The 14,768-nt window shown below is 37.6% G+C and overlaps 2 long non-coding RNA genes across 2 annotated transcripts in view; one reads left to right on the top strand and one right to left on the bottom strand.

Moving 5' to 3' along the window:
* Positions 1–14,768, top strand: part of LOC136263742 (uncharacterized) — a 139,601-nt gene that overhangs the window by 27,143 nt on the left and 97,690 nt on the right. The window lies entirely within an intron of this gene.
* On the bottom strand, positions 12,218–13,306 carry LOC136263824 (uncharacterized). The gene is made up of 3 exons (XR_010704804.1): positions 13,192–13,306; positions 12,958–13,028; positions 12,218–12,314 (listed from the first exon to the last, which is right to left on the bottom strand). It is a non-coding gene; the product is annotated as an uncharacterized lncRNA (long non-coding RNA).

Genomic DNA, 14,768 nt, shown 5'->3' with positions numbered 1-14,768 from the left:
ATCTTTTGTATACACACATACATACATGTAAACAGTGTTGGCTTCATCAGGTACATGTTTGAGCTCAATGTAAACTTGCTACAGTGCTACTGTACATGTAGTCAAACCAACATAGTTCACACCTAAAAATAGTTACTATAGCTACACTCATGCTTTATCTATTCATGGGAATACCCATAGTCCAGTGTTGCTTGATCTGTTTTTCTCAACTCAATGAATTTGTACAATTCTGTGGAGGTGTGAAGAGTGCTCTGTGGTCTAGAAATCCTCTCCAGGACTGACCCAGTGAGGTAGACATGGCCATAACCTAACTGTATATGTATGAATAATTATAAGTGGGTATCACTGCCAGTGTTCATGGTGACATCTAAATGGTACAAGCTTTAGATTCAGTGTCTTCCATGCATCATCATCCTCTTCTACTTTCTAATGCTGTGATATATCTACCCTCCTCGTTTGAAAATTGCTGCATGTATTACATAATTATGTGAAATATTATTAATTTAAACCTTTTTAGTATTCTACAAATACATGATTTCTACAAAGCACATGTGAATTATGCTGTATTGAATATTGAAAACAGACAATATCCACACATGTATACATGTACAGCATATACATGACTGTATGTGCACTGCACTAAATACATGTACTTACCATGAGGAACGCTATTTACTATCATTGGAGCATTCACTATCACACTAGCAGGTTCCTCCACACCAGCATCATTTCTACCAGTCACAGTGATGTTATAGTTAGTATAAGGTATTAATCCAGTGAAATTGTAGGAGGTGTCAGTTATTCTCATCATCACTACTCCATCAGATGGTGATATTGTCACATCATATGACACTGGTCCACATACTGGGTCACTAGTGATAGGATCCCATGATGCAATAATACTCAAACAACCTTCAATAATTGTGATGTCTCCTGGAGATGGTGGACTGCCTACAGTGGGATTGAAGTGATAGTACTCAAAATGAACACCATTGTTAAAATATGTACAGTCATTTATAGGCCTGAGTCCAATATGCTCAAAATTTTGCCCTAAATACTTTCAGAAATTTCTGAAAAGTTTCACCTACTGTATTATGCTCTTCACTGTTCCCATTATGCTTGCATTATGCTCCTACGTTAGCAACATTTCTTACAATTATCTTGGAACATTTTAATCAGTGAATGCTCTATTAGAGTATTTCACTACAAAGTGACTGTTCTATTAGAGAGTATCAATCTAAGAAGCTATTATGTACAATGCATTTGAATGCTCTATTGCAGTTTGTATTAGGGAATATCAATCCAATTTTCATGGATAGTTTGAAATATCCACCTAATATGCTAGAGTGCTATGCCAGCATAAGGAGCTTAATTGACTGATAGTCTATGTACTACCTAAATAGAGCAGTTAGTGGAAATTGCAAACTGTAATAGAGCACTCAAATGCATTGTATATGTAGCTACTTGGATCAATGCTCTTTAATAGAACAGTCACTTTGTAATTGACATGCTAGGCCTGCGTCAAATATGCCAGCATAATAAAAGGCATGATACTATTATACCTTTTACTATGCTGGCATATTTGATACAGGCCTAACAGTCATATACATGGCTGGGTATGTATGTACATGCTTGCAATAAGATTAGAGTTTTAAAATTTGACAATTGTGTCAAAAAGTGACAACTGAACTGAAAAATGTTGAAACTGGATTGTCTGAGTTGTTGGGAGTATTATACAGATTAAGACACACGGTAGCGTGTCGTGCGGCCCAAGAAGCCGGCGTGCCACCCGTGAGTATATTAACAGGAAGAAAGAAAACGCAATTTTCACACCTATGTAGCTCTGTGATCCCTTATCCGATTGGAACCAAATTTGCTACAGACGTGCCGGCCAGCTAGGGGAGTCTACACACCAAATTTGAAGAAAATCGCTCCAGCCATTTCCGAGATAGGAGCGAACAAAATGTCGTTTTAATTTCTTCGTTTTTTTCTTCTACTTCTTCATCTTCTTCATTTCGCACACTTCGCAAAATCCGCCATAAAACACGAATTCGTGCTCGGATCGGGTTGAAATTTGGCACACTTAAAGGGCTCATTAAGGCGGATCTCTGTACCAACTTTGGTAGGAATTCGATGAACATTCACGGAGTTATGACCGATTATTTGCGTAAAATAAGGTCGAAGGTCTGTCACGCCTACAGGGTAAACTCCTTTGAGGAATCAGTTGAAAATTGATATGTAGATGGAGCAACCATCGTAGGAGTGCCTTTTTGTGGTTTGAAAGGAATTGGGATAAAGACCATGGAGATATGACACAAAACCCGACCTGTGTCAAAATTACGCGATCGATTTTTATGAATAAAAAACTACTAGTTTTCGTGTCTACCAGGCAAACCGCTTAGAACAACGAGCTGAAAATCAAGACACACGATAGTGTGTCGTGCGGCCCAAGAAGCCGGCGCGTAACACCCGTGAGTATATTGACAGGAAGAAAGAAAACGCAATTTTCGCACCTCCGTAGTTCTGTGCTTCCTTGATGAAACAAGACGATTTTTGCTGTGGACATGCCCTCCAACTGCAGCACTCCACATTCCAAATTTGAGCGAAATCGCTTCGCACGTTCCCGAGATATGCGACTTCAAAAATTGGCTCAGTTTCTTCGTTTTTTTTTCTTCTTATTTTTCTTTTTCTTGTCGCACACTTACAAAAACTGCTATAAAACTCGAACGCCATATCCGATTGCCTTGAAATTTGACACACAGAAGGGGGATATAAAGGCGCATCTCGGTACCAACTTTGGCTGGAATACAATAAACAGGCAGAGTTATGAGCGATTATTCACGAAAAATAACACCAATATGTTGTCACGCCTACAGGGTAAACCGCGCATGGGAAGTAGCTGAAAATCGGTGGGTGAATAGGTTAACTATTGAACCTCAAACCTTTTGTGGTTTGAAAGAAATCGAGCTAAAAAACAGGAAGATACAACGAAAAAACCAACATTGTGTAACAATTACGCAATCGAGATTAGCTAACAAAAAAAAACGACTGCTTGCCACGCCTACAAGATAAACCGCTTGGGGTAATGCTTTGAAAATCGTTGTACAGATGGAGTAATCATCTTAGAAAGGCTCATCTATGGTGTAGAAGAATCAGACTTAAAGCCACGGAGTTATAACACGAAATCCAACTTGGTGCAGCAAGTGCGAGATCGAGATACTCTAATAGAGCAGTCATCCTAATAGAGCAGTCACCCTGAAGAGAATTCAAGAGATCAGCTAGAAATAAGAAACCTGTATAGAGATCAGCTACACACAAGTCACCCTGTAGAGAGATCAGCTAGAAGAAGTTACCTTGTAGGGAGTTCATGCAACTATGGAAAGAGATAGTTCAGCTAGAAAAAATCACCTTGTAGAGTTCAGCTACAAAGAAACCACCATGTAGAGAGTTCAGCTACAAACAAATCGCCCTGTGGAGAGATCAATAGAAGAAGTTACCTTGTAGAGAGTTCAGCTACAAAGAAACCATCATGTAGAGAGTTCAGCTACAAACAAATCTCCCTGTAGAGAGATCAGCTAGAAGAAGTTACCTTGTAGAGAGTTCAGCTTCAAACAAATCACCCTGTAGAAAGATCAGCTAGAAGAGGTCACCTTGTAGAGAGTTCAGTTACAAAGAAACCACCATGTAGAGAGCTCAGCTACAAACTAGTGACCTTGTAGAGACATCAGCTAGAAGAAGTTACCTTGTAGAGAGTTCAGCTACAAAGAAACCATTCTTTAAAGAGCTCAGCTGCAAACAAATCACCTGTACAGAATTCAGCTACAAATAAATCACCCTGTAGAAAGATGAGCTAGAAAAAGTTACCTTGTAGAGAGTTCAGTTACAAAGAAACCACCATGTAGAGAATTCAGCTACAAACTAGTAACCCTGTAAAGACATCAGCTAGAAGAAATTACCTTGAGAGAGTTCAGCTACAAAGAAACCATTATTTAAAGAGCTCAGCTGCAAACAAATCACCTATACAGAATTCAGCTACAAACAAATCACCATGTAGAGAGATCAGCTAGAAGAAGTTACCTTGTAGAGAGTTCAGCTACAAACAAATCACCCTGTAGAGAGTTCAGCTACAAACAAGTCATCCGGTAGAGAGATCAGCTAGAAGGATCACCTTGCAGGGAGGTCAGCTACAAAGAAATCACCCTGCTTCATCTTTTCTTCTTCTTGTAGTAAAGAAAAACAGATAGGTTAAAAAAGTCCCAAAGCCGGCCATAGGCCAGCTTTGGGGTATACAAATACAAAAAGAAGTGAAATCTAATCCAAAACAGCCAAGCTGTAAAAAAAGAGTGCGGCCCTGAGAAAGGCTATGGTGAAAAAAGATGTGAAATCCAAGGTGGCGGCCAAGAAATGGCTGTGATGGTAGGTTAATGGTAAAAATTTTAATAACGACAATTCAGGTGAATTTTGTGCCAAGACCAAGCGGCACCAAATTCACCTGAATTGTCATTATTAAATTTTTACCATTAACCTACCACCACAGCCATTTCTTGGCGCCACCTTGGATTTCACATCTTTTTTCACCATAGCCTTTCTCAGGGCTGCACTCTTTTTTTACAGCTTGGCTGTTTTGGATTAGATATATATTATATAGCAGTTATGCATTTCCTCAACTGAAAACATATTAGTGCTATAACTACAACTAAGCTATATATACATTTTGTCATGCTCCCTTGCTCAATTTTAAGTTTACTACTGTACATGCTTATTCTAATTTCTGCACTCTTTGTGTTGATTTTAGAAATAATTTAACACAGACCAACCATCCTTATACTATTGATGATTTCACTAATCTCAATATGGTTTGAATCTTGTGTTTACATTATAGACACATAGGTATAAACACATTTGCAGTTGTTGAAAAATTACATTTCCATGGCCAGTACTAATGCTACACAAAATGAAGAAAAACAAAGAAACAAAAGCCAAAACGTTGGTCATTTATTACAGTGGTGTATCTCAGGAATGACTGGAGTGATTTCATCCAAATAGGATATTATATGTACCCAACACAGCAGGTAGTAAAATTGCTTCATTTGGATGAGGAATCATGGAGCTATGCAGGTGTGGGAATCACAGTATTGTTGTTCCTGTTATCGTGTATGTAAAATGCACTTAAATACAATTAGTATACCTTCCACAACAAGTAAGACACTGTCATTATTAGGAATACTACTATGAAGACATGTGTATAGAGTGTTGTTGTCTTCTAGTCCAATATCAGTGATGATGAGATCTGTTAGTCCTTGACCATCTGAATTGAATTTAATGAAGTGATTAGGTGTGTTGTTTTGAGCACTAACTAGTGTATCATTCCTATCCCATGAACCAAGTACTGGAACACCCCTGAAGATTGCTCTACACCTTAAGGTTACACTGTCTCCTTGACACACGTTAACCACATCAGTAGCAGGTTGTGAAATGTTTACTGAAAGCAACAAAAAATTTTTTAATAACAACTATAATACATAGAGCAATGTTACAAGTAACTTTAAGCATTTACATACTACACTGGGGATTTATGAAATGTGCTAAACAAATATTTTCCCTGTTTGACTACAGCTGTATGTATGATCTCTAAAAATGTTAGAAAGGTACAGTAAGATATGAAATTCATCACGTTGTTTAATAGTGTTGTGAACATAGAAAAACTAGTTATATTTACCCAGGGGCGGTGCATGGAGCAAGCCAAAGAGTGAGGGGGCCAGGCCAGCTGTAAGTTGAAGACCAAAAAAAAGAAAAAAAAAAGGTCACAGCCTGCTGACAATGGCTGCTCTCCACCAATTAAATATAACTACACATACGTAGCTAAGTAACTTGCTACTGAATACTGTGACTGCTCTATTAGAGTATCCATATCCTGACTGTTCTATTAGAGTATCTTGATCTTTTCTTGCAAACAGTGTCCCATAAAAGTGTGTGTGTGTGGTACTGGCTAAGGAGTCTTCAGATAGCATGTGTATAATAATATGCTTGTAAGCCATGACACCCCTTCATCACTCCTACATTCAGGAATGCACAATTAGGGATAAATTGCAGTGTGAACCAATTAGCTGTGCCACTAGCCTGGCACTACATAATGAGGTGGTGGGATGGCATGGATTGACCCGGAGTAATATACAATATTATGCCTTGGTAGCATTGGTGCTCAACTTTATGTTTGTTAGCTCTTAGCCAGTGTTTCTATACTTACAAAAGCATTCAACAGTTGCCCATCTATAACTGTTTCACCCGCACGATAAGTTGATATTGTCAAAAGGAGCACTGATTGGCTTAATTAAATGCAGCGGTTTTAATATTACAAAGCTTATGTCAGCTGGTTCTATGCAGTGATGCTACTATTTCAGTGGTTTTGTTATAACAAGCTCCTCAATATGTAAACAAATCAAAATCAATACTACTTCCACTACTGCAGATTCATGTATGACATGCCAGAATGAAGTGAATTAGTGAAATATGTGTAGTACTTCATAGTTAGCTAGTAGTATAATATCGTAGTATGAAGAACACGTCAGTCCATACTGTTATTTACAACATTATTTATTTTAAACATGTACAGGCTGTTACATTGCATACAGACCAACAAACAAAATGATCAGGGGATCTGGGCCAGCTGCTATATGATGTAGCTGAGCTCAAGATGCAGCAGTACAAGTCATCATTTCATTAATGAAACCTGCTGCACTGTGATGTCATTGTTGTAACTTGTAGCATATAGCTATCATATCCAGCATTGTCTTAATCAAATGTATGTTTTGTACAAGAATGGCTTGTCATATGGCTGGTCTGTGAATCTAGAGGGCAGCTCTCAGAAAAAAGTTTGGTCTTGGTCTCTGGCACATACATGGTGTCACAGCTGGGGGAGTCCCTTTGGCTCTGTAAGCCATGCTAGCTACTGCAGAATTAAACTATCATTGAGTCCAGCATGGACAAAAGAAATTCAGACTTCAGTCAGTTGTATACAAACAAATAGGAAAGTTCAGAATCAGTAACACTACACTGCTAGCTTCACTAAACATAACATGTTAGCAACATACAGGACACTGCTACCATACGAACTGTTAGGAGTGTTGAGTAAACACTTGTAAATGCTTACTGTGACACTGTTGACCATACAAATAAATAAGGAAATTTTACAAGATTCTCGCCAGTGTGGGGTTCACCTGAAATATGATTTCTACCATTTTAATAGGGACATTGATTTTGGTTAGGCTTGAGAAAATGACAGAGGTCATCATAACATCTTGATAACATGGTAGCGATCAGTCTACAATATACACGTAGACGTAGTGCTACTAATTATGAGGGTTGACTAATATGGCTCAGTACATCTACATGTAAACATTTACTATTAAATCAGCTGATATCTATGTAAGTGTAAAACTAATGTTTACAACTTGGTTGAATAGATTCTGTGCTCTTATTTGTTTTAGGAAAAGCACCACTGGTTTCTTTCATGACCTACTTTACACTGGGCTTGTATAAGAGCAAATGTCAGTATCGTAATGATTAAAAGAAATTTTCTTTCTTTACTGCTGATCACTGAGCAACTTTCAGTCAAATTTATTTTATGAGACTTACATGTATCCCTACAATATTCTTAACACCATACATGAATGGGAGTTGCAATCTGGCCAAAAATACATTGCTGTGAACATTTTTAAATGTTTGACTAGGTGTTCCATGTTTCATCTCTCAAAGTAGCTGATAACAATTCAGTATCCAGTTTATACTAACTCAAGTTACATACATGCTACACTATATACAGTGTTAGCTAGCAAGTGCTCTTGGCACAATTTTATTAATTACCACTGTCATATTCAATAGTAGCTCTACATTAGCCATCAGTAGCACTGTTATTGTATGGTACATGTATCCTGTGTAGGTAGTCACCTATTCAAGGTTGTGTACTGTACCTTGTATAGTGCGGTTATTGACAGTCCAATGATATTACAATATAATAGCTGCTACAACTACTAATGTATAGCTGAAAGTTTGGTGGGAGGAAACTTAGGTGAATTTTCCACCATAGGATTTTGACAAGAAAAAAGGTTGGCAAATTTAGTAAAGCTTATACAGATTCAATGATTTGGTTTGAAACACCACTCATTGCCAAATTTTACTCCCACCAACTTTTCTGGCTATACGGTACTAACCCATTGTCTTTATCTACTGTATATAGCACAATAATGTTTAGATTTGCTATCTTACAACTGGTTAAAGATATTATCAGGGCAGATATGATTCTTCTTATGACATCACTTCACATCAGAAGTGATGAATGTTGTGTTTTCAATGACAAGAGCACTAGCTAGCAGAATACAAATAAGATCTCATTGGGTCCACATTGTTAATAACGACAGTAACAAAACGTGGTCCTATATCTTCAATTAGTCCAGTAATGACACTTGACATTCCACCACCGCCAGGAAAATGGTGTGATATGATATTTCGGTATCTTTGATATTTTTACAGTGCTACTGAATGGTTAATGCAGAGATACTATTGAATATGACATATTAATTGTCAGCTGCTACAACTATTTACATAACATACAGATACCCATTGCCTTTTTGTACGATGTAATTTACTGTAGCTAATGAGTACGTTGATTTGCCTCTTACATTGTATTATCAGTCCAGGTATTCCTCCTCTTACAAGGGTAGTAAGAGGCAAATCTAACTGCTAACCTAACAATGATAAATTAGTTCATCATCTAACTGCTCTACTGTTATGTTTCACCGTAGGCAGGTATTCCTCCTCCTCACCATGGAAAAATGGACAATTACCATTTACAAACGTACTGTAGGGAAGCCATGCATCGTGCTACTGCGGAATCGACACCTTGGGCTGTCAGCAAAAAGAGATGGGACACAAAGGAGGATAAAGGTAAGTCCATGATGCGTGCATTGTACATACTGCGGTATGCCAAAAGGCATGTCTCGGGATGAAGCAACATCCAACAGTGAAAAATCAAGTCCATAGTTTTAGCCGTTATTGAGTTATGCTTGCCTGAAGGCAGGCAGGCAGGCAGGCAGGCGGGTGGGCAGGCAGGCAGGTGGGTGGGCAGGCAGGCAGGCAGGCAGGTAGTTAGTCAGTAGAAAATTCCATTGAATCATTTTTTTTTTAAATTTTGTAACAGTTTATTGGAGGCTTTTAGGATCATACTGAAGGCACTTTTGGGATTGGTTATGCATAACCAATACTGCCAAGGTGCCAGGATGGAGTTGTGAAGCTGGTTTTTGGGTGAATTTTTTGGCTAGGAAAACCCAAATCTCCATGATCCCTAATATACAGTACTACCGTACTGTATGATAGAAGTTTATCATTAAACTCCACATACACTAGACTAAATATCTTACAGATTCATAAACTGTCACAGGCTCAGAATATTCCTACACTTGATGACCTTCAAATAATGATAGAAGGCAAGCTCAAGGAGATGAACCGTAAGCCAACGAATGTACAATTTAGTAGTGAAACAAATATTTGATGGCATTCAACAATTGGAGCTTCAGGATGAGAGCTAGTGTACCTTTTCTTGAAATTTCAGGCCCAAAGGCTTCAGTCCCAGAACATTCAAAGGCTTCAACAACTTCATCCTTAACCCTTTACTGACAAGCTCAACTTCCCAGTAAAACATCTTGGTCAGCCAGAAGATAAGTTGTTGGAATTACAGCAATCCTTAGTATCAAGCAGTTGATAGAGGAACACACCAGGTTAGTGTTGCTTGATTATAAGGAAGTACTTTCAGCTGCAGAGAAAACAGCAACGGTTCAGAATCAGCAGTTGAAGGAATCATTAGTTGCTACCAAGTAGAGAATGTCAAAGTTGGCTCTACACAATAAACTGTTCAGCCAACAACCTTCTTCAGTGCCTACAGAATCTCAAAATTACAGAAAGTTGTGACTGACACCGAGAATTTGACTGATTTGTCAATTACTTTAGAGAAGACAGTATAGAAGTAATTGAAAGGGATTAGGAGACCACCTGTGACTGAGCAGGCCTTATGGATTAGATTGTCTAGTGAAGCCAGTAATGTTAATTGGCTCTTACCTTCTACTATGGTAGATCCTCAGAAAGCAGCTTCTTTGCAGTCTGGCCAAACTGTCCCAACTAGTACTTCTGATTGCCACTCTTGTCAGTAAAGTTGTTATCACCGCACCTCAATAGTTAACAAACCTATACATTCAGCCACTACATGAGCAAAGCAGAGACATCAGTAAAGGTACCCTCATCCCTTGTCATACCTACTGTGTCTTTTCATATGGGAATGTATCAGATGTGTGGGCAACCCTTGCCCCAACTGTTTCATACCCAGCCTACTGTAGATCACAGACAAGGACTACTGATGTTACTTATCCTTCAGTATTAATGCACTTGGCTCCTTGGATATTATAAGTGATACTCAAGTGCATGTGACAAGTAGTATGCCAAGCTAGGGGGCTTGGTGGTATGCTCACCCAGGAAAATAGACCCTCTGAAATGGCATCTGGAGGTTATTGTTATTTTACGAAGTATCTTTCTGCCTTTTTGCTAGCATCAAGGTTCTATGTAATTTTGTGCTACAGTATCAATTAATTCAATTTTACATCTATCACTAGTAGTATAGCTAGTTAATTTTACTTTCATGATAACATGTTGTTGTCAGACCTTCAGTGCTGGTCACTGTAAAGTGCTAATAATAAAAATAATAAAATATTCTGAAAGTGAGTTTAGTTCTTTGAGATACAAAAACACTTTTGAGTGTAAAAATGCTAACGCATGACAAGTATGATCAATTATCAATGCAATGCCATGCAGATGGCTCACTGGAACTTTCAAAAGGTGATTACTTTAGATGAAGAGAAAAGTGGCTATATTCTATACTGAATGCTCTATTAGAGTATAGCGATGACTGTTGTATTAGAGTATATTGTGATAACTGCTCTATTAGTGTATCTCAATCATTTTTTGCACATTCAACTGGCTGCAAAGTGGTCAGACTGATGCACTGGACAGCAATGTTAGTCTACTTTTACAGGTTTTTTGCTATTGAAATCGTCACCTTTGCAACTGACTTCATCTCGTTTGCAATCGAATTACTACCTTGACATGCTTACAGTAGAATTAGGCGCTATTAAAAATAGTCACATTTGTAGGAAATTTTGCCATGACTGATTGTTCTACATGCTAAGATAGAAGTGAGTTTCTTTCAGTAAGTTATTGTTAATTTTCAGAGGTGAAAAGTTCGGGTAGCCACTAACTAATGGGCTCACAACAGTTAGCAGATCCTGAATTGCGCCCCATCATATTGTATTTTCAAAGATTGTGTCTTACCAGAGAAAGGGCAACAGGCATAGGAAGTGATTACTTTAGCTCAACAGTTCACTGTATCAGATCGAATTCTCTACTGCTTGAATTCTAAATAGGGAGAATTACCACAGATAGTAGCACGTACCTTCTTCGCTGAAGCGACAAATAATGGAAGAACAACACGTTGGAATCTTAGCTGGACATTTTTCTGGTCTATCGTACTGTTTGATATGCAGTAGTAAGTAGCTCTGCATTAACTGCATAGCACATGCATCATATGGGTGAATGTGTACCTTGTATGCTGTGGTGATTGACAGTACAATACTGCAGTACAATAACATCCAGCTTATACAACTACTACACATATAGATACCCAATGCCTTTTTCTACTATGACAATATATTTTACCTATGCAGATTAGCCACTTACATGTGGTTAAAGATATTATCTGTGCAGGTATTACTCTTCTCACAATATTAGAAGGAAATATTGTACTGTTCACTATGACAAGAGCACTAGCACGATAATCATAAGATATGATTGGGTCCACATTGTTAATAACAACAGTAACAAAACGTGGCCTGATATCTTCAATTAGTCCAGTAATGACATTAGACATTCCACCTCCACCAGGATTACTAAGCACAACACTACACCCTGCAATTGATGGTGTTCTACAAGCCACTTCACATGTAAATTCCAATGTGTTATTATTTATCCTTCTCCATGTAACATCATATAAATATTCAGTGGCTGCATGGAAAAATTAAAATGACCAGTCAACACATAATAGCTAGCTACTCACCGTGAGTTACTACTTGACAAGATGATTTATTATTTTGGTCACATACTATCACACTAACAGCCTCAGTATCTCTCCTGATAGTTAATGGTATATCTGTAGCATTAGTTCCATTGTACAATTGGCTCATCCCATTGATAGTGATATTTGTACTATTAGTAAACTACATAGACCATATTAATGACACCATACAATAACAGTTTACTTAGCAGTTATGATAATCAAATACATTGTTAGGTAATTACTGACCTAATCTCCTTATATGTACAGTGGGTAGTTGAATTTCACCATAAATTATACAGGTGAACCATTAATATGTACAGTAAGTGTATACTAACTACATGTATCCAATAATCATATATAGTACATACATATACCTATACATATACCTATCTGTACAATCATCACAACATTAGTTTAGGGATGGGCGATATTGATATTTCGCTGTACGATTATTGGCATGAATAAATAGATTATCACGATTATTGTCCACTCAACTCTTGTGATGAAACACTAAACACATTATGAATTGTCAATTAAATGGAAAAATTACAATGAATATTTACAAATATTTCTCTGACTATCACGATTATTGCACAATAATTTCCAGTTTCGATTATCGCTAGTCAATGAAAAGTACACGATATCGATTATTGCCAATAAAATAGTCACGATTATCACGATAATTGAATAATTGCCCATCCCTACATTAGATACATTCATTCTATATCCAAAGCATATTATTGTTACAGCGTATACACATCATCACACTGCTAAATGCTTTACTGTGCATATAAAATACTTACATTCCATTGGACATTAAGAAAGGCATCAAGGTTAGCATCAAATGACACACAGGCTTTAACTAAATTTTCTGCTGTAGCATAGAAAGCAACAAAATATTATATCAAGACAATAATAAACTATAGTAGTGATTGATTATTAATATCTACACAGTATGTTGATGCAATCATTGTTAACTACAATGTATACCAGGAGCATAGTATTCACAAAATAACACAAATTACAGTAACACTTACCAGCTGTACTTGAACATAGTGAAGATAGTAGACACAAAGCTACACAGATAGACACAGCCATTTTTCACTGACCAAATTTCATAAACAAAACTCAACCAATTCAACTGAAAATAGCTCAAGAATAAGGATGAATAACTGTTAATGCTATTCATCCCTCAGGGATGAATAACACTAACTATGGCTTCTATGTTCAGATTAAGTGGTTTGTTTATATACTTTAGTGGTACACACACTGTATCATGTGGTCAGGGTGTGTTACATCACATTTAACAGTGGCGCCCATCGTTAGGGTGTGGACTGACAGAATTAGCAAACAAGTATGTTTGTTTACAGGCAAACTTGATTACTTGCTTTCATCTGCAAATTTGGGGATTTCCATACAGGCCAGATCTGGGTAATTTTTTGTTATTGATGAAATGCTCAAATCACACCAACATTAATCTAGCTGTATGTTACTAAAAGTGGTTATGTCTTCTAAAGGCTTTTACATGTACAGCTACCAAATTGTTGAAGTTGACTTTTCACCATGAATGGATAACCACATCAATACACTACATATTTATACCACAGCCATGCCCTTGACCATGTCACTAGTTTGCTCAGGTCACGAGTGAGTTCTGAAGACATGTATTAGCTACTTTAAAAGTAACATGGGCCAGCTGGAACACAAGTCTTTGGAAATGGCTATTCTTGGACAATTTCCCAGATATATATTTCTTTGACCTTGAGTGGTCTTGAAAACCCTATATGTGACCGGATTTCACATAACAAGGCTTCCACACACACAAAATCAAACTTACGATTTTACCAGAAATGGATTGCTGGTCTAATACACTATCATATTTCACACTGTACTTCCTTCAGCACTGACAAGTCTGGTTTCTGTAGCAGCTTTCTTCCGACCCTGTCAAAGCCACGAGTGTGAGATTGGCACCATTAAATGGCCATGGCTTTGTGATAATGGTGTGTAGTGAGCTGGGACTTCACAGAGAGCTCGCCAATAGTGTTCTCAGTCAATTTGGAGTAATTTGAGGGCCATGGAGGGTCATGCAGAGCCCAAACTTGGCCTCTGGATTCCAATCGTCTTCTTATTTCATTTTATACCCGTATATTAAGACCACCGTCCACCCCCACCCTCCCACCCTATTACTACCACCTGTGATATTATTACCCGCTCGAAAAAAGCTGCTCAAAACAGGGCAAATTTTGGGTATCAGAAATGTATACACCCACTCAGTGATAGCTAGTGGACAGATGAACAATTGGTGCAAATTTTGTTTGCACAGTTGTAGGCACTGGGAAGTTATTACACAATGATTCCTTAAAATCGCCATATCTCCTAACAAAGCTTTGTGCGTCAAAGCCTTGTTTTGTCAAATTCAGTCACATATAGTCTCCATATAACTTGCTCAAATATTTTCTGTTGATACACCAACCAATGCTCAAAATCATGGTCTTCAGCTTACTATGGACATCATGGCTACACTTATTATGAAGCAAAATTCAAATCCATAATCTCTGAAAATTTGTCTTGATAAATCTATTGATGTATCGTATATACATCTAAATTTAGCCAC

This window comes from Dysidea avara, chromosome 1, assembly GCF_963678975.1.
Source record: "Dysidea avara chromosome 1, odDysAvar1.4, whole genome shotgun sequence".
In the NCBI taxonomy this organism is placed as follows: Eukaryota; Metazoa; Porifera; class Demospongiae; order Dictyoceratida; family Dysideidae; genus Dysidea; species Dysidea avara.
This window is presented reverse-complemented; position numbering and strand designations above follow the sequence as displayed.